This window comes from Pseudophryne corroboree, chromosome 3 (assembly GCF_028390025.1).
Source record: "Pseudophryne corroboree isolate aPseCor3 chromosome 3, aPseCor3.hap2, whole genome shotgun sequence".
NCBI lineage: Eukaryota > Metazoa > Chordata > Amphibia > Anura > Myobatrachidae > Pseudophryne > Pseudophryne corroboree.
In genome coordinates, this window is record NC_086446.1 from 772,901,521 (window position 1) to 772,923,625 (window position 22,105).

Here is a 22,105-nt window from a genome sequence, read left to right on the forward strand (position 1 = left end):
ATCACTTTCTTCTTTTTGGCCCCGCCTGAGGCTGATCTTCTTTGCTTGGTCTGCGGAGTGACCTTCGTTGGGCCTGCCCAGTGTCCTGTTCTTCCTGGGCAGGGGCAGGGGAGGGAGCCGATGTGGTTGGCTCTCTGCCACTGTGGGCAAGGGAGACAGCGATGGCCTGGAGCCCTTGCAAGATGTTAGTTGCAAGGCTTTGGTTTGAGGAGGCCAGTTGTTCTTGGGCCTGCCTGATCTCTGCCAGACTTTGGCAGAGTTGAGCAACACCTTGCTCAACACAGGTTCGGATCTCAGTGAGCCGGACAGTTATCTGGCTTACCTCCCGGATGACCCCGTCTTGAAATGTGTTTAGGCTCTCACCATACCTAGCAATTTCAAGCAGGATCTCCGGGATAGCAGAGGGTTGGGTGGGGGGGCCAGTAGGAACCTGCATAGGTGGGTTTTGTTGGCCCACACTGGCAGACCCACTAGGTCCCTCCACCTCAGCCTCAACCACATAACCGGCCTGTGACTCAAACTGTTCACCCCCCTGTGCTGTGTTTTGTGGCAAGCAAATAGAAGAATGTGTGGGGGAAAAGTTGGAGTCAAAATTAGTTTAAGATTATTAATACAGTTCAAATTTCAGACAAATACATGTGTAAACTTACCTTCCAAGTCATGTCCCGTCACAATCTCAGGCAGGTCCGTGTCCATATGAGACACCCCTTGGCCCTCCTCATAACTCACACAGGCCATCGCCATCTCCTCCAAGTCAGTATACTCCACAGCGACAGGTGGTCCCCCCCCTGTTGCCCTTGAGGCATTCCACTCCGCAGCCCTCTTTGCCTTCAGGCGGGATTTGAAGTCGGCCCACCTACATAAATATTGTGAAAGAGGGAAAAAGTTGAGTCTTCTTATTGTTCAAAGTAAATATCTAGCACACATGTTCTGCTTGTGTTTGCTAGACATAACATGACATGTAACTACATTTTTTAGGCAACTTAGCACAGAAAAAGGATTGTCAAGATGCACTTACCGTCGTCTCACTTCCTGTGATGTTCTGACGACAGAGCCAACTTCATTCACAGATTTTGTGATGTCTCTCCAGATGCGTTCTTTGGAAGCAGCCCCCATGTTTTTGGGGCCCCTATGTATTTTGGACATGGCCTGCGTGACCAAGACACGCAACTCCCTCTTAGTGAATGCAGGCTGTCTTTTTTTCCGTCTGGAGGTAGCCTGTGAGGTTTCTTCAGGTTGGTCATCTCCATCTTCCTCCTCACTAGCAGCTTCTGTCTGCTGTGTTTGTGTGGCTAAAGTCAATTCTCCCTCAGTTTGCTCACTATGTGTGTGTGGCAGGGTATCCACACTCAATTCTTGAGGTTCAGAAGCAGAAATTTGCAGAGTACTAGGTCCTGCATTAACCTCCGCAGAGGCGTATTCTAACAAGCGCCTTTGACACTCTATCCGTTGTTTCTGCAATGCCATCTGCTGCTCTGCAATGCGGTCTATCTCTGCTGCGATTTGCTCACGAGAAGCCATGTTTGTGATGACGTGTGTACGCCGAGGTGTGTGCGCTTATATACCTACGTGCGACTCGTTAATTCACACAGGTGTACACTTATTCTGTTGAATGATTGCACTGCTTATTTAAGGGCCTACTGTGCATGCTGTAAGTGTTGGTAGTTTGGCGTTTGAGTTGTTGGCTTGTGCGGGAAGGTGATAGTGGAATTGGCAGAGTGAGTAATTGTCAAGCATACCTTTGTCCTTTTCTTTGCGTTTTGAATATAGACAGTCATTTTTTGTGTGTATTTTCGTTTGTGAGTATTCTGTTTTTTTTTTAATTTTTTTGTGTTTGCAAGTTTTTGTAATAAATTTTAATGTTTTAATTTTTATAACACATATATATTTTGCAAGTCCATTTGTGAAAATATTCCCGTGCTTCTTTGTTTTGACTGTCATTAGTGTTCTCTTGTAGGAATCTACTTTTTGGTGAGCAAAACCAATTTTGACTTCATTTTTGGGTGTGGTCCACAAAAACAAGACTTTATTTCTTTAGGAGCAGGTAAGTGTCGTTGGCCTGTGTTGGAGTTTGTTTGTTGGAAGTGTCTGTATGCTGTTTTTGACTGTCATTTGTGTTCTCTTGTAGGTTTTTTTTTTTTGGTGAGAAAAACCAATTTTGTCTTTATTTTTGGGTGTGGTCCACAAAAACAAGACTTTATTTCTTTAGGAGCAGGTAAGTGTCGTTGGCCTGTGTTGGTGCTTGTTTGTGTTTTTTTATTTTTTTTATTTTTTGTGTAAAGTTTGCTAAACAAAGTGTTTGGGGTTTCCAGGATTGATCTGCAAAGTAGTGTTTGTCTTTCCTGGACTAGGTACTAAATTTCTTATTATTTTTTTTTTTTTTTTTCTAAAGATTTTTTGCATTAATATATGTTTTTTATATCCAAATATTAAATTTAGTTTTATTTGCTTTTTATTTTTGCATTTTTGACATGAATTCAACACAGAAAAAATGTACGCTCCTGCAGTAAGTTGACACCACAATTGTAAAAACAGTTATTGTGTAAAATTTTGGAAAACTTTGTTTTTTTTTTAATTGACATTTCTTAACATTCTCTCCAAAAAGTGTGTGATGTCAATACATATTGCGGCAGAAGCCCTACCTCCCCAACCCACGCCAGCACTCCCACCCCAACCGCCAGCCCCACAACCACAGCCGGCTCCTCATCAACCAAGGCAACGGAGGCGTGCTAGGCCACCAATTTTCAGAACCCGTGTCATACTTTTTGGGATGCCAGATGATGTGGTGGTGCGTAGATACCGGCTGCCACCACATCTAATCCTAGACACTCTCTCCATAATAGAGAGTGATCTGGAGTCTGAAATTCGGTATCCTACAGCAATACCACCATTGACACAATTCCTTGCAGTGTTACATTTTTTGGCCACAGGATCATTCCAGCATGTTGTTGGAGACCTGGTTGGCATGTCGCAGGGCCAGTTCAGTAAGGTCCTGCGACGTGTCTGCCAGGCTTTCATCAAGCGTGTTAAGCAATTTATTGCTATGCCTTTGGATGTTGGTGCCCTAGATGTGGTGAAGCGGCAATTTGCGGAAGGTGGTAGTCGCTTCCCACATGTTATTGGGGTTGTGGATGGCACACATGTTGCTATTCAGCCACCAAGACATAATGAAGAAATTTATAGAAACAGGAAACTGTTTCATTCTCTGAATGTAATGGTTGTTTGTGGGCCATCCCTCCAGATCCTTTCCCTGAACGCAAAGTTTACAGGAAGTTCCCATGATGCGTATGTCATTAGACAATCAGGGATATGGCAGAGATTAAGATCAAGTCAACGACCAGACATGTGGTTATTGGGTGAGTTGTTGCTCAAATATTTTAGTTACAAACTTACAAAAATATATGAAAATTGTGAACTAAAATTTTGCTTTTATTCCAACAGGAGACCGTGGATATCCTTGCACCCCCTGGCTCATGACTCCTTACCGTAATCCCAGGCCAGGACCACAGATGGCATTTAACTCCGCGCTTACTGCCACTAGGCAGCTGGTGGAGCGCACAATTGGTGTCCTGAAAGGGCGCTTTCGTGTGCTCCACCGCACGGGTGGCGACACCATGTATTCGCCGGAGATGGCAAGTAAAATAGTGGTCCTGTGCGCAATACTCCATAATATCGCGGTAAGGAGTAGTGTCGAGCTTCCTCAGGCAGAGGAATTGCCTGATGAGGAGCCAGGGGTTGTGCCACGCTTCGGTGGGGGGAGTGTGACACGGAGGGGGAGCCAAGTGAGGGCAAGAATTGTAGCAGAACATTTCAGGTACAGTGTTTTTAACATTTATATTTGCACAAATAATACAACCCAGTATGCTTATGTATTTTTAAACATGATTGCATTTAGTATGTTCTTGTAAAGTGATTGGGTAATGCTGTTGTTGTGTTTGAATGGTTTTTTCTTTTTAAACACAAAAAACAAAAACACGTTAAGCTGACAATGTTTATGTAATAATTTAAATACTGTAATGATAATAAATAGTGTCCTTATTTATTTTATATCCTCAAATACTGATTATGTAAACAAACACACAAACAAATGATCCTCAATGTTTGACACTTTGTGACTGTCCAGCTGAATGATCACACGACCTGTGGTGAGTACACAGATATGTTTAGTAATTTTCAGTAAAGTCTGTGTCTCTGTGTGTTTATTCTAATAGTTTCTAACAAACATTTTTGCTTATGCTAATGCGAATTTCCGCTCGTGCAAAATAACACTCTGCTCTTCACAGCATTGCAAAGATCAATAAAGTTATTAGAAATGACATATTTTTGGCCAATCACATGCTAACAGACACTATAAATATATGCCCAAATAAGGAAAACGCCATTGCCATGATGCGTGCAGCACCGTTCTCCAGGCGGGAGCTCCGCGTGCTGGTAGCGGTGATGGACCGCCGCGTAGGCCGCGTTGGGCGCTTCATCCCCAATCGGGTGAAGCGCGAGGCCTACGCGGAGGTCCGCCGCCTGCTGCGGACTCGCGTCCGCAGCAGGCGGACAATCATCCAGCTCGAGAGGCGATGGAGTGATCTCCGCAGGCGGACTCCAGATTTGTTGGCGGAGATCCGCCAGCAAATCCGTGCTCTCCATACCCGAAGTAAGTTACATTACATAAGATTTTTTGCTTAAAATGTGATAATGCTTCATCTTCCCAATTTTTAGCAAAAGGTTTTTTGTAAACCATTGTGCAAAACCATGTGCACTGCAGGGGAAGCATATGTAACATGTGCAGAGTGAGTCAGATTTGGGTGGGGTGTGTTAAAGCATCTCAATAATTTGCTGTGTTAAAATTAAACAGCCTGTATTTTCCATGGCCATAATTGAAAAAGTCCACCAAATCTAACTCTCTCTGCACATGTTATATATGCAACCCCTGCAGAGCACATGCTTTTGGACAATTGCAAACTACATTCCAGCTGTAATCCCCTTTGAATTACCTACATTTTACAGTAAGTGGTAGGCTAATTGCAACCTTCAGTCTCCTTTTTAGGAAATTAGGTCAGTGTGTGTGGTTAGGGGAAACAGTACTGACTGTAGTAAAGTGACACGAAACAAGTGCATGTTTCCAAGAAATAAGAAGCAGCCAGGAAACTGGTCCAAAATACTTGATAAGTGCTGGCTATATAATAAGGGCCCTTGAATAGTAATCTGGTGATGTTGCCTAGACAAATCACTATGACTCAATGGACTAGATTAAGGAATGAGCTTCAAAGTTAAAGTTTGGCTTCATTTTGTTTGCTATGGCCAACATGAAGAGGATCTTAACATGTTTGATTTTCTATTTTAAATTTAAAAAAAAAAAACATGTAACATAACATTTATATTTAAAAATCAATACTATGTAATTTTGCATGATTAAAAAATGTGGACAATATTTTCATTCTAGGACAACAACAACGGCACAACTCCCCACCCCCTTCCCCTTCCCACTCCCCCTCCCCTTCTCACTCCCCCTCCCCTTCTCACTCCCCCTCCCCTTCTCACTCCCCCTCCCCTTCTCACTCCCCCTCCCCTTCACACTCCCCCTCAGCTTTCCAGTCCCCCTCATCTTCACAGTCCCCCTCAGCTTCCCAGTCCCCCTCAGCTTCCCTGGCCCACTCCACTTTCCATTCCCCTTCTCACCACACCTCGCCATCTCTTTCTGGGACCCCTTCTCCTCCTTCCCATACCCCTTCTCCTTCCACTTCGACATCCCCATCTGAACCCCCCTCACCCTCTATTGCTTTAAATTTCTCTCCGCCCCCCTCGCCCTCTCAATCAGACCCCCCCTCTGAATTTGCGGCACTAATCCAGCCTCCTTCCCCCATCCAGCCTCCTGCCCCAATCCCTCCTCCTTCCCCAATCCCTCCTCCTTCCCCAATCCCTCATCCTTCCCCCATCCAGCCGCCTTCCCCCATCCAGGCAACATCCCCACCAAGTGAATGGGCAGAGGAAGCCCCTGCAGAACATTCCGGGAGTCTGGATGTTTCCGAGGAAAGTAAGTTTATTTAAATTTTATACAATAAGATTACCCACTTACACTTACAATGCCAAAACATGCAGTGTTGTACTGTTTGAATTCTTGGACCCTGGAAAAATATTTTAACATTTCATCATGGTGTACATGTTGCCTTTACATATTTGTGAGTGTCATTATATGTACAGTGTGTATGTGTGCAATGTTTTGTGTGTCCACTCTAGGTTGACACTCATTAGGTAGCCAGGGTTGCCAGGAGAACAGGGTTTATATGTGTTACTTTTTCTGGGAAACAGTTAGACCTGAGTGGAGTTTAGTATGTTTGCCTTTTACACTTGGGCCTGTGTAGTCTGAATATTTACACTTAAAAATCACATGCTTCACTTTGTTATGCAGCCTAATGACACACTGTTTTTTTGTGTGAAAGTTACATTCTCAAAATTAATAAGTGTTCGAGTCAAACATGTTTGCACTTATTTAGTAAGGGCAGCTTTCATGGAGTGTGGGAATGCTATGATATGTTGGCCTTCTGAAGATGTGGATATGCAGTGTGATGATGCAGGACCAACCCACTAAAAATAAAAAACAAATAAAACAACAAATGGGAATGAATGCCAACATGGTGTCACATTGACGAAGATGGTAGTTATCTTTAACATGGGATGTCGGACATAGCAACCAATAAGATTATACTTAAAAAATTGGGATCCACTTCTACAATATAATAATCATATTTTTGCTTGATTGCTATGGGCAACGTTCCATCTTAAATATAACTCACATAGTAGTAAATGTAACACATGGTCTGGAACACTTTAAAATCTGATTAAAAGGCTGAGCAGGCTTGTGTGTTCTGCTAATGATTGTACCATAAAACAGGCAGGATGTAGTAACTTTGACATTAAAGCAGGCCTGTCCAAACTGCGGCACTCCAACTGTTGAGAAACTACACATCCCAGCATGCCCTGACACAGCTTTGCCATTCCCTGACCACAAAACTGTGTAAAGGCATGCTGGTATATGTAGTTTCACAACAGCTGGAGTCCAGCAGTTTGGACATGCCAGCATTTAAGTGTGCTTTGCGCCTTGCTTGGCTAATAAGTAATGTAATTAAGTTATTAATGTTTGTGTTGCATCTTAATTTCAGATGTTGCAGTTGGAGATCCCACAAGTTTTTCAGGGATACTTTACACCATGCGCCAACACCTGCAAGGAATGATGGATTGTGTGGACCATTTGCAAAAATTTGCATGACTTTTATTCTTTGATTTAAAAAAAAAAAAAAAATTAACAAATACAAAAATAAAAAAGTTGATTAAAGTTAACCGGGTGTTGTGTTTATTAATGCAAAAAAGGATCAGCAGATTGGCAGGCAGAATTTGTTTTGTACAAAAAATTACACACATCTAACGTTACATTTTTACCAAAAAAAAAAGGAGATTATTGTGTTAAGAAACATGTAAACACCTTCATTCACAAACAACACCTTTAAAAATTAAAAAAGTGAAATAAAAAAAAAAAAAAATTACACTTTGACATGTTGATGGCCAATTATGGCAACAAAGTGTTAATTTTTTTTTATTCTCAGACTTAATTGTTTTGGAACATTATCAATCATTACACTAATTGGGTTCGTAATTGAAAAGGGCTTGTGGTCTTTAAAAGGAAAGGTGTCATTGCACTTAATAGGCCAAAAAAACATTTTTGTGCGTTTTACCTTAAAAGTGTGCATTTTTACGCAAAACTTTGTAAATATACTCAAACTTAGTATTTTTACGATTAAGTATGTGTTATTGCGATGATTTCGCAATGCTGCGATGGTTTCGCATTACTGCGATGTCATTTGGCGTACGCCCACTTTGTGTAATACTGCGTGCGAATTTGCAAAAATACGTTGAGGGCGGAGGTTCGCAAATTTACTAAATTAACGCAACTTTGCGAATATGTTGTGCGTCCGAAAAACTTTGCGATCAACTCGGAATGAGGGCCATGGTTTTGCCCAACTGCTAACAAATTTCCTGCTGCGATCAACTTGGAATTACCCCCAATATGTCCAAAATTAAGCTGCATGCACAGGCAACAGAGGGGGCCGATAATGATGCGCGGGAGCGGGCATCGTCCATTGGTCGTAGCGTACAAACTGAGCAATATTTTAAACGATATTGCTCAGAGGGGTGAAAAATGAGCAATATCGTGTAAAATATCGCCTATTGCGTACGCACCTTAAGAGAGAACTGGGGAAATAATTGTTTTCTGCTGGTTATGGATCAAAGGGTCGTTCTGAATGAAGTCGACAGTTAACAGGTCGATCACTATTGGTCGAAATGGATATGATCGACAAGTGAGAAGGTCGACACAATGAAAAAGGTAGACACGGGACAGGTCGACATGTGAAAAAGGTCAACATGAGATTTTTAAAAATGATTTTGGTGTTGTTTTTTTCCGTAACATGAACCCCAACTAGTGCCCCGCGTCCCCTTGCAGGTTACTATTCCCACTTGTAGTCCATGTGGATGGTAAAGTATGAAAAAGTAAAAAATGTGTAAAAATTGTAAAAAAGTCATGTCAACCTTTTCATGTGCCGACCTGTTAGTGGTTGACTGTTGACCTCCCATCCGGATACCGTTCTGCTGCGGTGGGTGGTCGGGATAAGTCTGGAGACTCCTAAGGCCAAGTTCCATCGGTGGAACGTGGAACATTCTAGTGAAATTAGGCGCATATTTGGTTGTGAAAAACGTCCCTGAATTCTACCTTTGTGGTGACAAATTCTGGTGACAAGACTTAATGTCACAAGTGCCCAGAAAAGGAGGCTTCCCCGTATACGGACCAGACAGATCGCAACGCTGACCAGCAACAAAGACGGATTGTGCTGACGCTGGGCGGCCGGCACTGCATTTGCATACTTTGGCGCCGAATACAGATCAATTCCCTTTTTTTTATTGTAAAATATATTCTGCAGGAATAGCAGTTTCCAGAGGGAGGAAGAGGCCGACTAGAGGTGGAAAATAACATTCCTGAATCTACACGGCAGAACTGAGGACTGACGCGTGCTGCCAGGCGGTGCAGAAATGGGTTCACAGTGGTGCCCGGCCATCTTACTGGAGCATCTCAGGATGGCACCACATTAACACCAAGCACAGCGGGCACATCTGAGGCTGGTCTATTCTCTGATCAGTGATCTAGACCTGGCAGCGCTGCATTTATATTATTGCAGGGGGGCACTATGCGATCGCTTGTGTAGCCCTGCTATGCAAAAACAGTTTTGTGTATTATTATTATTATTATTATTATCAAATTTTAGTTATAAGGCGCCACAAGTGTTTCGCAGCGCCATACAAAGGACAGTACAGGGAGACAAAACTCAGCATTACAGTAAATAAATAACAGAAATAGAGTACAGGTAACAGAGAGCAACACAGTTCTCATACATAATACAGCTAAGATGTAAGTAGTGAGTGAGTGATCATTGTACTACTAGGGGCTGGCGGACATAGATGGAGATGAGCCTTTACCAGCTGAGTAAGGGAGAGCTGTGAGTGAAATGTGTCGAGAAGACGGCTTAGAAAACAAGAGGAAAGAGGGCCCTGCTCTGAAGAGCTAACAATCTAGTGGGGAGGGGCGACAGACAGATGACATGAGGTGCAAGCAAGCGGGAGTTAGCCTGATGGCAGGGTGTAAGCAAAGCAGAGATGGTCAAGGCACGAGGCAGAGGGGTGGAGGCGCGGCTTCAGGACTGGGTTATGCATCGGAAGGGTACGCTTTGATAAATAGGTGGGTTTTCAGTGCCCGTTTGAAGCTGTGCAAGGTCGGGGAGAGTCTAATGGAGCGGGGGAGCGCGTTCCACTGAAGGGGTGCAGCACGGGCAAAATCTTGAACTCGAGCATGGGAAGCAGTGACCAGGGCGACGGTAATTGGCCGACCGTAGTGGGCGGGAGGGAGTATGAAGGGAGAGGAGGTTGGAGATGTAGGGAGCAGTGGAATTAGAGATGGCCTTGTATGTGAGGGTGAGGAGTGTGAAGAGGATTCTGTAGGGGAATGGGAGCCAGTGTAGATTTTGTTGAAGGGGAGTGGCAGATGTGGAGCGGCGGGAGAGGAAGATAAGTCTAGCTGCGGAGTTGAGGACAGATTGGATGGGAGAAAGATGGGAGCAAGTGAGGCCAGTGAGGAGAACATTGCAGTAGTCAAGTCGTGAGATGACCAGTGAGTGGATGATAAGTTTAGTTGCACTCTGGGAGAGAAATGGCCAGTAGAACAAGACCAGGGTAGGAGTTACTTACCCTGTGCGATTAATCCAGCGTTGCAGGTTTCGGAATTGACGTCAGACATCCACCCTCCAAATGCCTGGACACGCCTGCGTTCGCCGCGCCACTCCCAGAAAAAGGTGCATACGCATGCGCAGTAGAAACCGTTCGCTGATTCTAAATCACATAGCACCCCGCGGGTGTGAGCGTAACACTGCGCTATCTAAGGCTTGTGCAGAAAGTGATAAAACAATAGGATCTGTCCTCCGCTGGTTCATGATGTCTATCTGCTGAAGGAGTGGGCGGTGTCAGCATTTGAGGCGGATGAAGTAGCGCACGCAGCAGCAATAGCGTCTATCGGCAGACATCCTTCTGCGACTTTATGCAATTCTCCCCTTTTGTGAATCTGGGCATCTGCATGTGCAACACGCCCACTTTCAGCATCGTTACATACGGAAATGCCAATGGTTGCGGCCTTAGACCATCAAAACGTGCTTCAGGCCTGTGGCAGGGGCGGTGTATCTGTCTGACTGTGGTCTCCTGTGTGAGCGGTCGGGCAGCTGTATATGGTGCCACTTTCACCAGCACTCCCATAACATAGACCACCTCTGTGCGTGCGATAAGCTACCACCCAGTCACCGCCAGCTGACGGTCAGTGCAATAAATCTGCATTTATTTCCTTAGGTGGAAAATACTGTATAGCTACTGTACATTGCACTTTATTTCTGCTTATTTTAATAGAGCTGCACCCTAAAGTATGCGGTCATAGGGTGTTCAAGACGAGATATCGAAGGGGGAATTAAACTGCGATTTGCCACTGCTGCACCGTTTAAATGCCGGTAGCCCATCTTGCAACCTTCGCCCCGCTGACCGAATGCCAAATTCTACCCTATGGGCCAGCGAACACTTTTGTGCAAGATTATCCGGGGATAATGGATTAGCCGGCAAATGGGGATGCGTTCCACATTGCGGCGATTGGGATGCCAGGAGTCATGTGATCGATGGCAGACTCTCGACAGTGCTTGGGAGACCGGCGCTGGAAGACCAACAGCCGTTATCCCGAAGGTGAGTATCGGGTGCGGGCTAAGCCCCAGAGGGGTGTGAGGGTTAGTCACCGGGGAAGGGGGGGGAGGGGGGTGTTATCCATAGCCGCTACCCCCGGAGGGTTAGGGGGGTTCTAGTATGAATGGTCGCCCATGTTAAGGTTGACAGTCATTAGGTCGACCACTATTGGTCGACATGGACTAATAGTAGACACATGAAATGGTCGGGACGGGACAGGTCGACACATGAAAAGGTCGACATGGACTTTTGAACTGTTTTTGGTGTAATTTTTTCCGTAACATGACCAAGAACCCCAACTAGCTCCCCGCGTCCCCTTGCAGGTTACTATTCCCAATCATAGTCCACGTGGATGGTAACGTATAAAAAGTTACAAATCTAGTAATGATTTAAAAAAGCCATGTCGACATTTTCATGCGTCGGCCATTTGTCCATGTTGACCATGTCAGTGTCGATTAATAGTAGTTGACCTAGCGACTGTCGACCTAAGTAGGATCGACCTGCCAAAAGGATACCGGTTAGGGGAGGGTAGGGTAGAAAAACTTAACCCATCCGCAGTCTGGATCTTCATTTTCGGGCTGCCGGTGTGTCGGTCATGTGACCGCCGGCGTCCCGACTTTCAGGATTAAATTCCAAACCTGGTAATCCCCATTACTGTGGGCTAGATACACTTAATTTTACATTACGAATACCCTAAATAAATGAAGAACAGAGGTAATTCGGGCATGTCGTTGCTAAAAGACTATTACAGAATTTTAAAGCAGGAAAGGCTCTAAGGGGGGTAAGTGGGTGGGTGGGGCGGGGGGAGACCATCCCCAAACACACACACTGCAGTTGTTCAATGAACCCAGTGACACTAGCCAGTGCTGCAAGAGAATAGTGTTGGGAATATTCATCGCCACCTGCTGGACAGCAGCAGAAGTGCAGCTTATAGAAAATATCTTCGCTGAGAGGAATTCCAGATCCTATCTCCCTCCTAAAAATTTGAAAAGGAAAGAGTAAATTTCCCCAGGGGGAACAAATTATCTGTGGAGAAAAAAAACAGAAGATGACTCTGAATTTAAGCTTTTTGCATTCCTGCGGACAAAGGAGCAGATTACCAGCTTTCACGTCACTGGGCTGCAAGTGGGATTGGTGTAGTGGCCTCCAGATATTTAATAATTGTTCCGTAGTGCTTCCTATTACTAAGCTCTTGAAGAGAGATAAAGCGGAGAGAGATAAAGTACCAACCAACCTGCTTTTGTCATTTTTCAAACACAGCCTGTAACATGGCGGTTAGGAGCGTACTTACCAACAATCTGGCTGCCCCCCGGGAGGAGGCAGCCAGGTCGGAGCAGCAGGGGCGTGGCGAGGTGGAGGATGATGTTTAGGGGCGGGATTGAGGGGTATGGCCGCATGATCACGTCATCATGGCCCCCCCTATCTAGCAATGCCGATAATATTGCGTCATCTGACCCTCAGACCGACCACTTTGACCTACGCCGCTGGGGGTTTGTTAGGAGATGCGGGGGGGGGGGTTGCGAGTGGTGGACACTCGGCTGGGAGACTTGCCCACTCTTCCGGGGGGCCGGGAGCACCACCGGATTTTCGGGAGCCTCCCGGCCATTCCGGGAGAGTAGGCAAGTATGGTTAGGAGCTGATTGGCTGGTACTTTATCTCTCTCCACTACGTAGACCTCCTTACACTGCTAGAATAAGCATGATCGGCATACAAAGGGAGCAGTCATCATCTTAGTCATATGAGGTCGGAGAGTCTGCCAGTAGAATGGGGACAGACGGCAGACTCTCCGCCTCTCCCTTATCTGATCTCTCTCTTACCTATTCCCGCAGCTTTCAGTAACTGCTGCGTCTCATGCCTTACACTCAGTTGCTATTTGTCTGGCTCCTGGAATGTTGACGCTGACACCTCCCTGATGATGCTCAAGAATTAGCTCTGATTTAACACTGGCAGACAAGATACAAACATCCAATGTCCACTCAATGACCCCTAGCACAGATCACTAGTGCATCAGCTTATCACTATCTGGGCGGTTTCCTCGGTGGGAGCGGCATCAGAAGTAGAGATGGCAATCAACGATTCAAAATCATCGATGGTCTATGGACGATGTAGAATTCTTTGGCCATCGATGGTGGAGAACCACATGGTTTTCTGCCGTCGATGGTAAAGACCAACCAAATAGTTTTTTTGCCCCTTTACAATGTGTCTGCACACGGAGCATAGCTCTGCCCCCTGACATCAGTGAAGCTCCGTCCCCAGTCACTGATTGGCCCAGAGCCCACTACATATTAAAACAGGGATAACCATCGATGGGTGAAACCATTGATGGCTCCCTAGCCATGGTGTAAAGCCATCTGTATGGAAACCATCGATGGTTTTACCCACCAATGGTCACTCCTGCATTACTGTTAAAAGAGCTAAGGGCTAAGGGCCAATCAAAGCATGGGGCGGGGCTTTCCAGGTGTTGGGGGTGGGGCGAAGAAATAAAATAAAAAATTCAGTAGCTCTGTACCATCGATGGTGGGAAACCATCTGGTTCTACCCCATAGATGGTAAACATATTCAACATTGATCAAAGGCCATCAATTAAAATCATCGATGGACGATGGCCATCCCTACTACAGCGGTGGCGATGGATTCACGCAACAGTCTCCCAGCCACTCCCCCCCCCCCCTCCCACAGTAAGTGAATAAATAGAAGAAATGTAAACAGAAAATAAATAATTCGGGGATGTGGTCAAAATCCTGAGTCAGAAGACCGTCAGTGGAATCCCACCAGTAGGTAGTGCTATTAGGGCTAGCCACTGAGGGGAAGGATTAGGGAAGGGTTATGGGGGGGGGGGGGGGGGGGTGATAGGGTTAGGCTGTGGGAGTGGTGGGCTAGGGTTAAAAGTTAAATCCTTACCAGGGTCTGTTGGGATTCAGCAGTCGGTCTTATGACTGCGAGGATATCGTACCTAAATTGACAGATGACACATTTGTTTAAACTGTTATAAAGTGGAGAGAGATAAAGTACCAACCAACCAGCTCTTAACTGCCACGTTACAGGCTGTGTTTGAAAAATGACAGGAGCTGATTGATTGGTACTTGCATACAGAATTTTGAAGCAGGGAATGAGGGGGAGGAAGGGGGGGGGGAGGGGGGTTGGTGCCACCCTCCTCAAACACACACACTGCAGTTGTTCAATGAACCCGTTGACACTAGCCAGTGTTGCGAAAATAGTATTGGGAATATTCACCGCCACCTGCTGGACAGAAGCACAAGTGCAGCTTCTAGAGAATATCTTTGCTGAGCGGAGTTCCAGATCCCATCTCTGGGGGGTCATTCTGACCCGTTCGCACGCTGCAGTTTGTCGCAGCGGTTCGAACGGGTCAGAAATGTGCATGCACGGCGGACACATTGCGCACGCGTGTCGTTGCCTTTTTCCGCAAGCGCAAGACGGCTATCGACCAATAGTTTTTGATTAGTGCACAGCCGCAATTTCCTGTCCTTCGTGCACGTGCAGTCCTCAGCCATTGATGGTTTAACTATCGATGGTCCCCCCCCCACTTCCCCTCATGGCTAAAAACATTTAACACTAATAGTTAACCCATTCATGGCCATCCCTAATTTTTATTAACAGGATGATTCCTTTTATTTGGGGGGGGGGGGGGGGGTCAGAAATCAGAAACGCCCACCTTTTAATATCTGTAAAATAGGTCATTGTGACTCAGGGCGCACATGGTGGCATCTAGGCAATAAAGGGTGGCTGCCGGCAGGTCTCATGAATGTGACAGTGCTGCAGTCAGCAGTGCAGCCGCCGCATTCCTCTCTGCAGACTGCTCCCACTGCCCGGCTGCTGGGAGGAAACTCAGCGCTGCAGGTTCAAGGTTCTTGTCTCCGCTCCATTTACAGTTTCCTCCTCATGGGATGTTTAAAGCGATAGCAGATCTTACATGAAAGCACATTCGCTTTTATTCCTGCAAACAACTGAATGTAGAACTCACAGGGTCCAATCTGTTTGGCGCTTACTATACTATATACTTCTGCCGATCTGCCGTTCCAGGGCGGTCATTCTGAGTTTATCGCTAGCTGCTGTTGTTTGCAGCGCAGCGATCAGGCAAAAAAAAAAAAACGGCTGTTCTGCGTATGCGGTGCAATGCGCACACGGGTCGTACAAGCACAATGAACGATGTAGTTTTGCACAGGGTCTAGCGAAGCTTTTCAGTCGCACTGCTGGCTGCAGAGTGATTGACAGGAAGGGGGCGTTTCTTGGTGTCAACTGACCGTTTTCAGGGAGTGTTTGGAAAAACGCAGGCGTGCCAGGAAAAACGCAGGCGTGGCTGGGCGAACGCAGGGCGGGTTTGTGACGTCAAAACAGGAACTGAACAGTCTGAAGTGATCGCAAGCGCTGAGTAGGTCTGGAGCTACTCTAAAACTGCACAAAAAAACTTTGTAGCCGCTCTGCGATCCTTTCGTTCGCACTTCTGCTAAGCTAAAATACACTCCCAGTGGGAGGCGGCCTAGCGTTTGCACGGCTGCTAAAAACTGCTAGCGAGCGAACAACTCGGAATGACCCCCATATCTGATACCCTGTTACTGTTTGCTATGTTTGCCCTGTACAGCGCTGCATACACTTTGTAGTCCCTTATAAATAAAACATAGTTCTATTAGAATACAAGTTTAATGCGTGGAAGGTTTTATGGTCTCTCTCTGCTGACCGGGCTGAAAATAGGTTTCGGAGCCGGACACATCGATCTGTAGGCATTTTCCATCCAGAGCGCCCTGTCATTTCTTAGACCAATACGTTTGCAGATTATCTTATTTACAAAGGTCTGGCATGCACGTCAGGTCACGTACACACTCAGTGGCAAACGCAGGATTTCTAGCGGGGGGTTTCCAAATGCAGTCCACAATCTCTAACTCTGCGGAACATTGGAGTAAGTGCGGGAGTAGCAGAAGAACCTAGTAATAATAACTCTGGACATTAATATAAACATTGGTCCATTTATACACTGGATACTGTATGGAAGGTTAAACATTTCATAATACATAAATACACAAACATAACAGAACCAGTAGGAGACAGAACTGTATTTTCTAAGAGCACATTCTCCCACCTCATGGTAAGGCTCCTGTCTCTTCTTCATGGTAGCTACTCTCTAGACCAGAGCACTGATTGGGGACACCTCAGGATCCACACACAAAGAAAACTTGGTAGAAGAAGCTGCTACCACTGGGCATGTGCAGCAGCTCTGCTCTGTCCCTTACACTGCATGAAGTGGTGGCATCGCTAGTAATCATATTACATACCATTGCTATTATTGTCATAATTTGAGCCACTTGCCAAGAGGAGGGGTGGTTTCCAGGCAACCGGAACCCCGCCCCCCCTCCCTCCCGCGTTTGCCTATGCCACTGATGTCAGTGCTGACCATCCCATGCTTAGAACACACCAGCATTCCCGGCTCCCCTCTCCAAGTCCTGACGCTTCTCTGTTACGGAGTGGGACGGCTATTAATCCACTTTAAGATGAAACCGCCTCTAAGACCTTGTACAGTAACGCTCGTTCCCTGAGCTGCTGCTTGGGGATACGGTCATTAGGGCGACAGAACTTGGGTCGACATGCATTAGGTCGACAAGATCACTAGGTCGACACGGTCATTAGGTCGACATGGAAAAAGTTTGACATGAGTTTTTCAAAAAAATTTTTTTTTTTTTAACCTTTTTCATACATTACGATCCACGTGGACTACGATTGGGAATAGTAACCTATACATAATGGCCAATGTGCAATCACTTTATAATGCAGCTGAAGATGGTATCCGGTCTCTAGGTCGACCACACTTAGGTTGACAATGTCTAGGTCGACCACTATTGGTCGACAGTAAGTAGGTCGGCATGGTTTCTATGTCGACATGGTCTCTATGCAGGGGCGGATTCAGAAGAAAATGATAGGGGGGGCACCATGGAAGGGGCAAGTACATTTGCGTGCGGCTTTGGTGCATGTTGAGGTGCAGGGGGCAGTGTGCAGGGGGCAGCGTTTGAGGGGCAGCGTTTGAGGGGCAGGGGGCAGCATGTGAGGGTCATGGTGCAGGGGGCAGTGTGTGAGGTGCTGGGTACAGGGGGCAGTGTGTGAGGGGCAGCGTGTGAGGAGCAGGGTATAGGGGGAAGTGTGTGAGAGGCAGGGGGCACCATGTGAGCTGCAGGGGGCAGCGTGTGGGGGCAGGGGGCAGCGTGTGAGGGACAGGGTGTGAGAGCAGGGTGCAGTGTGTGAGGAGCAGGGGGCAGGGTGTGAGGGGCAGGGGACAGCGTGTGAGGTGCAGGGGGCAGGAGGCAGCGTGTGAGGGACAGGGAGTGAGAGGCAGGGTGCAGTGTGTGAGGGACAGGGTGTGAGAGCAGGGGGCAGTGTGTGAGGTGCTGGGTACAGGGGGCAGTGTGTGAGGGGCAGGGGGCAGCGTGTGAGGAGCAGGGTATAGGGGGAAGTGTGTGAGAGGCAGGGGGCACCATGTGAGCTGCAGGGGGCAGCGTGTGAGGGACAGGGTGTGAGAGCAGGGGGCAGTGTGTGAGGGGCAGGGGGCTGTGTGTGAGTGTGGGGTTGAAGAGAACTCTCATATGTGGGCTGCTGCCAGGGTAGTGAGTAGTGAGCTGATCACAGGGGCTGCCTCTCAGCAGCAAAGCTGGCCAGCCCCCCTCCTGCTTACCTAAGCCTGCTTCCTGGCACCAGTGTCCAGGCTCAGCAGCTGAGGTCGGAAGCGGTTTCTCAGCCATCATACCCACCGCAGCAGCTCCGATCTTCAATGTGAGGCGCTCCTTGGTAGGTTGGACTAGTACCAGCAGGAAGGATGCCGCCTACTATGCAAATACTCCAGCCGCAGCAGCGCAGTGAGATATGTGGGATGCCCGGACCCTCACTGCTCTGGCTGCGGCTGAAGCACTTGCATAGTGGGCGGGCGGCAGTGCTTAAAGTGGTCCTACAGAGGTGGTGGAACTCACGCCCCTCCCCACGGCGCCTAAGTAATAAAGGTATTGCGCGCGCGCCGCAAAGAAGGGGCATGGTCACCAAAAGAATGGGGCGTGGTCACACAATAATAATAATGCCCACAGTAGTAGCACCCCGTAATACACATAATGCCCACCACAGTAGCGCTTCTTATACAATGCCCACAGTTGTAGCGCTCATTATGCAATGTCCACTGTACTGGTAGTGCCCCTTATTTAGACCCCATAGTAGTGGTGCCCCTTATGCAATGCCCGTATTGCCCCCAGTAGTAATGTCGCCTGTAGTAATGCCCCCAGTCATTTAGCGCCCTAGTAGTTATGCCCCCAGTGGTAATGCCCCTGCAGTTATGACCCCAGTAGTTTACCCCCGCCCCCTTTAGTTTAGCCTCCCAGTGGTAATGCCCCCAGTAGTTTGCCTGCTTGTAGTTTAGCCACCAGTAGTAATGCCCCCCTGTAGTTTGCCCAATTGTAGTTTAGCCCCTGTAGTTATGCCCCCCCTTGTAGTTTAGCCCCCAGTAGTTTGGCCCCTGTAGTTATGCCCCCAGTAGTTTGGCCCCTGTAGTTATCCCCCAGTAGTTTGGCCCCCCTGTAGTTTAGCCCCCAAGTAGTAATGCCCCTATAGTTACGCCGCCAGTAGTTAGCCCCTTTGTAGTTTGCCCCCTTGTAGCTTACCCCCAGTAGTTTGCCCCCTTGTAGTTGGTCCCCAGTAATAATGTCCCTCAGTAGTTTGCCCTCAGTAGATGCCCCCCAGTAATAATGTCCTCCAGTAGCTTGCCCCCAGTAGTAATGCCCCCCATGAGTTTGCCCCCAATAGATGACCCCCCAGTAGTAATGCCCCCAGTAGATGCCCCCCAGTAATAATGCCCCCCAGTAGTTTGCCCCCAGTAGATGTCCCCCCAGTAAAAATGTCCCCCAGTAGCTGCCCCCAGTAGTAATGCCCCCAATAGATGCCCCCCAGTAGATGCCCCCCAGTAATAATGCCCCCAGTAGTTTGCCCCCAGTAGTAATGCCCCCCCAGTATTAATGCCCCTTGTTGATGCCCCCCAGTAGTAATGTCCCCCCGTAGTTTGCCCCCAGTAGATGCCCCCGCTGCACTAAGAAAGAAATACAACCATCATACTTACCGATCCCTGTTCCCGCTTCCAGATCGCTGCAGTCCTCCTCTTGGCGTCCTCTCCTCAGCACTATGAGAGAGACGTCATGACTGTCGTCTCTCCCATAGCGCACGCCGCACAGTGACAGCGCCGGAAGCCGGAGCTCAGTACTGAGCTCCTGCCTCCAGGTTTAGGTGAGGAGAGGCGGGCACCCGCTGGTAACACAATCTCAGCAAGCGCCAGTCATCTCCCTGTGCGGCGCCAATGCCGGGGGGGGCGGGACGGGATGGAGGGAGGGAGAACTGGCACAAATGACAGGGGGGCACGGGCCCAAGTGCCCCCCCCCCCTGGATCCGCCACTGTCTCTATGTGGACAGAAGGTTGACATGAGTTTTTCACATTTTTTTCACTTTTTCATGCTTTACAATCCACATGGACTACAATTTTTTGTTTTTGTTTTACTTGAAGCACGAGGTGCGTGGCTTCATCACCCAGTGTCTGTGACCAAACGTGCTGGGGGCGTAGGTTCTTGGACCCTCTCCAAAAGGAGAAGGGCCCAGTTACTCCCCTACCCCCCAGAGCCAAAAGGCCTACTGAGGGGAAAAAGGGACTGTGGGTCCCCCCTTGCCGATGCGTAGAGGGACCCTCGTATATCCCCAAGGTTGGCCGAAGCTTCCCCCTAGGGATCGAAACAGCCTCTGGCCCTCCCCAAAAGGAGAAGGCCTCGGCAACTAGAGGAGAGGGTGGCCAATAAGGGTCTCACCTAAACCCCGAACAAAAAACCGTGACGTGACACATTAAACAAAAATAAGTGCTGGTGTTGTGCCCAAAAGTGCAAAACACGTGCGTGGGTAAATAAATAAGCCCCAGCCAGAAGGCTGCGGGGTATAAAAAATTATCCTTGCCCTAGCCAAAAGGCCAGGGCAAAGGAAGTGGGTGCAGACAGGAAGGGTTGAAGTGTTAAGTGCTAAAAGTGCCTTAGTGCAAAGGTGGCTCGAAACCCCAGTGCATTTCCGGCACCCCTGTCCCTTCTAGTTCCAGGGGCACAAAACACCTCGTGCTTCAGGCTGCTCCCGACCTCCCAGCCAGACCAAGCTTCATACCAGGCTGTGCCAGGGTCAACCCCCAGTACGAGAGTAGATACTAGACCAGGCCGTTCCCACTCCACGTAAGGGGTCCTATTTCAACCCATAAATAGGCAGCGGATACTAAGCCCAGTTTTTCTCCTCTCTCGACCAGAGGCATTGCCACACCCCGGCATGGTACTCCACAAGGTGTTTCTCCATTCCACATCTAGGAACCTCTCACGCTCCTAGTGTAAGAACAGGTACTCCACCAAGTGTTTCCCTCGAGCAGGTACTACACTTGATCTTAGCCAAAAGGCTAAGAAGCGATACAATTGGGAATGGTAACCTTGCCCGAAGCATGGCGAGCGAAATGAGCCATGCGAGGGGACACGGTGCACTAATTAGGGTTCCCGGTCACTCTACGGAGAAAACGACACCAAAAAAGATTTAAAAAACTCATGTCGACCTTCTGTCATGTTGACCTAGAAACTATGTCGTCCTACCAATAGTGGTCGACCTAGACACTGTCGACCTAAGTGTGGTCGTCCCTATGATCCACACCCACTGAGAGTGCCCAAAGCGAAGTATGAAGGAGAATTTCCTGTCCCGGTTGCAGAACAACAAACAACAAAACCGCCCAGAGCTCTCTCTCTGCTGCCGATGAGCTGTTAACCCTTTATAACTTGTGTTTGTAGCACACACCAGCCGCACTTTCACCTGCATCTAAGCTGACGCTTTGGGGTATACCCTGTATTTACTAAAAGTCGATTTTGTGTGATAGGTATTTACGAACTGTTTATAAAACTTTACAGCTCTAAGTTTCTTACCAGGGGCGTTTTAAGAGAGGAGGGACCCTGTGCGCAGACTTTGGGTGGACCCCCTCCACGGTGCCGCAGGCTCCGGCATTGTGCTGGAGTTTAGTGCGCAGGTCTCCGGAAACATGGTGCCCGTCATGGTCCGGAGACTAATTACCTACAGCGCATGCGCAGCGGCCATTTTGGGAGTGATTTTTGCAGCGGCCGCTGCAGCGCCCGTCGTGAGACTCTGGAGAGGTAAGTATTAAAACAACATGGGTGCTGTGTGTGGGACCCCCACTGTAGGGGCCCGTGTGCGCCGCACACATTGCATCTACAGTATGATTGAATTGCAAATGTTTCTAAGTATATAGAACTTTACACTTAAATAGAAGTATAATAGAACCTTCAATACTTTAACATAGAGATCAATCTCTAACCTATATTTACTAAGAGTTGATTTGAAAATCAGCCCAAAATCAACCACAAATCACCATTTTCAATAGAACCATCAGAAGCAGTTCTATCATACCAACTCTCCCGGATCCTGCGGGAGACGCACGATTTTTTGGGTTGTCACCCGCAGCCCCAGAAGAGTGGGCAGCCCTCCCGCACTCCACACAATTCCTAGTGAAGTAGGCAGAAAGGGGAGTTTAATGCAAAAAATCCTAGGGTCCTCGAGAAGGGGGCCTGGTATAATTACTCTTCTATGTAAATGTATCTCCTGGACCAGCCCTTATGCAAATTTATGCCAACTGCGGCAATTTCCTGATGAGGGGGCGGGGCTTAATGATGTAACTAACCTGGCCCCGCCCCTGTTGACAACCACCTGCATTTCCTCTCCGTGGATATGCAAATTAGCCCAG

General features: G+C 47.6%; 1 long non-coding RNA gene and 1 pseudogene across 1 annotated transcript; one reads left to right on the forward strand and one right to left on the reverse strand.

Moving 5' to 3' along the window:
• Positions 1-3,241: 3,241 nt before the first annotated feature.
• On the forward strand, positions 3,242-7,263 carry LOC135058255 (uncharacterized). The gene is made up of 3 exons (XR_010244709.1): positions 3,242-4,145; positions 5,438-6,028; positions 7,155-7,263. It is a non-coding gene; the product is annotated as an uncharacterized LOC135058255 (long non-coding RNA).
• Positions 7,264-20,700: 13,437 nt separating this feature from the next.
• Positions 20,701-20,773, reverse strand: LOC134899849 (U2 spliceosomal RNA; annotated as a pseudogene).
• Between the last annotated feature and the right edge of the window lie 1,332 nt (positions 20,774-22,105).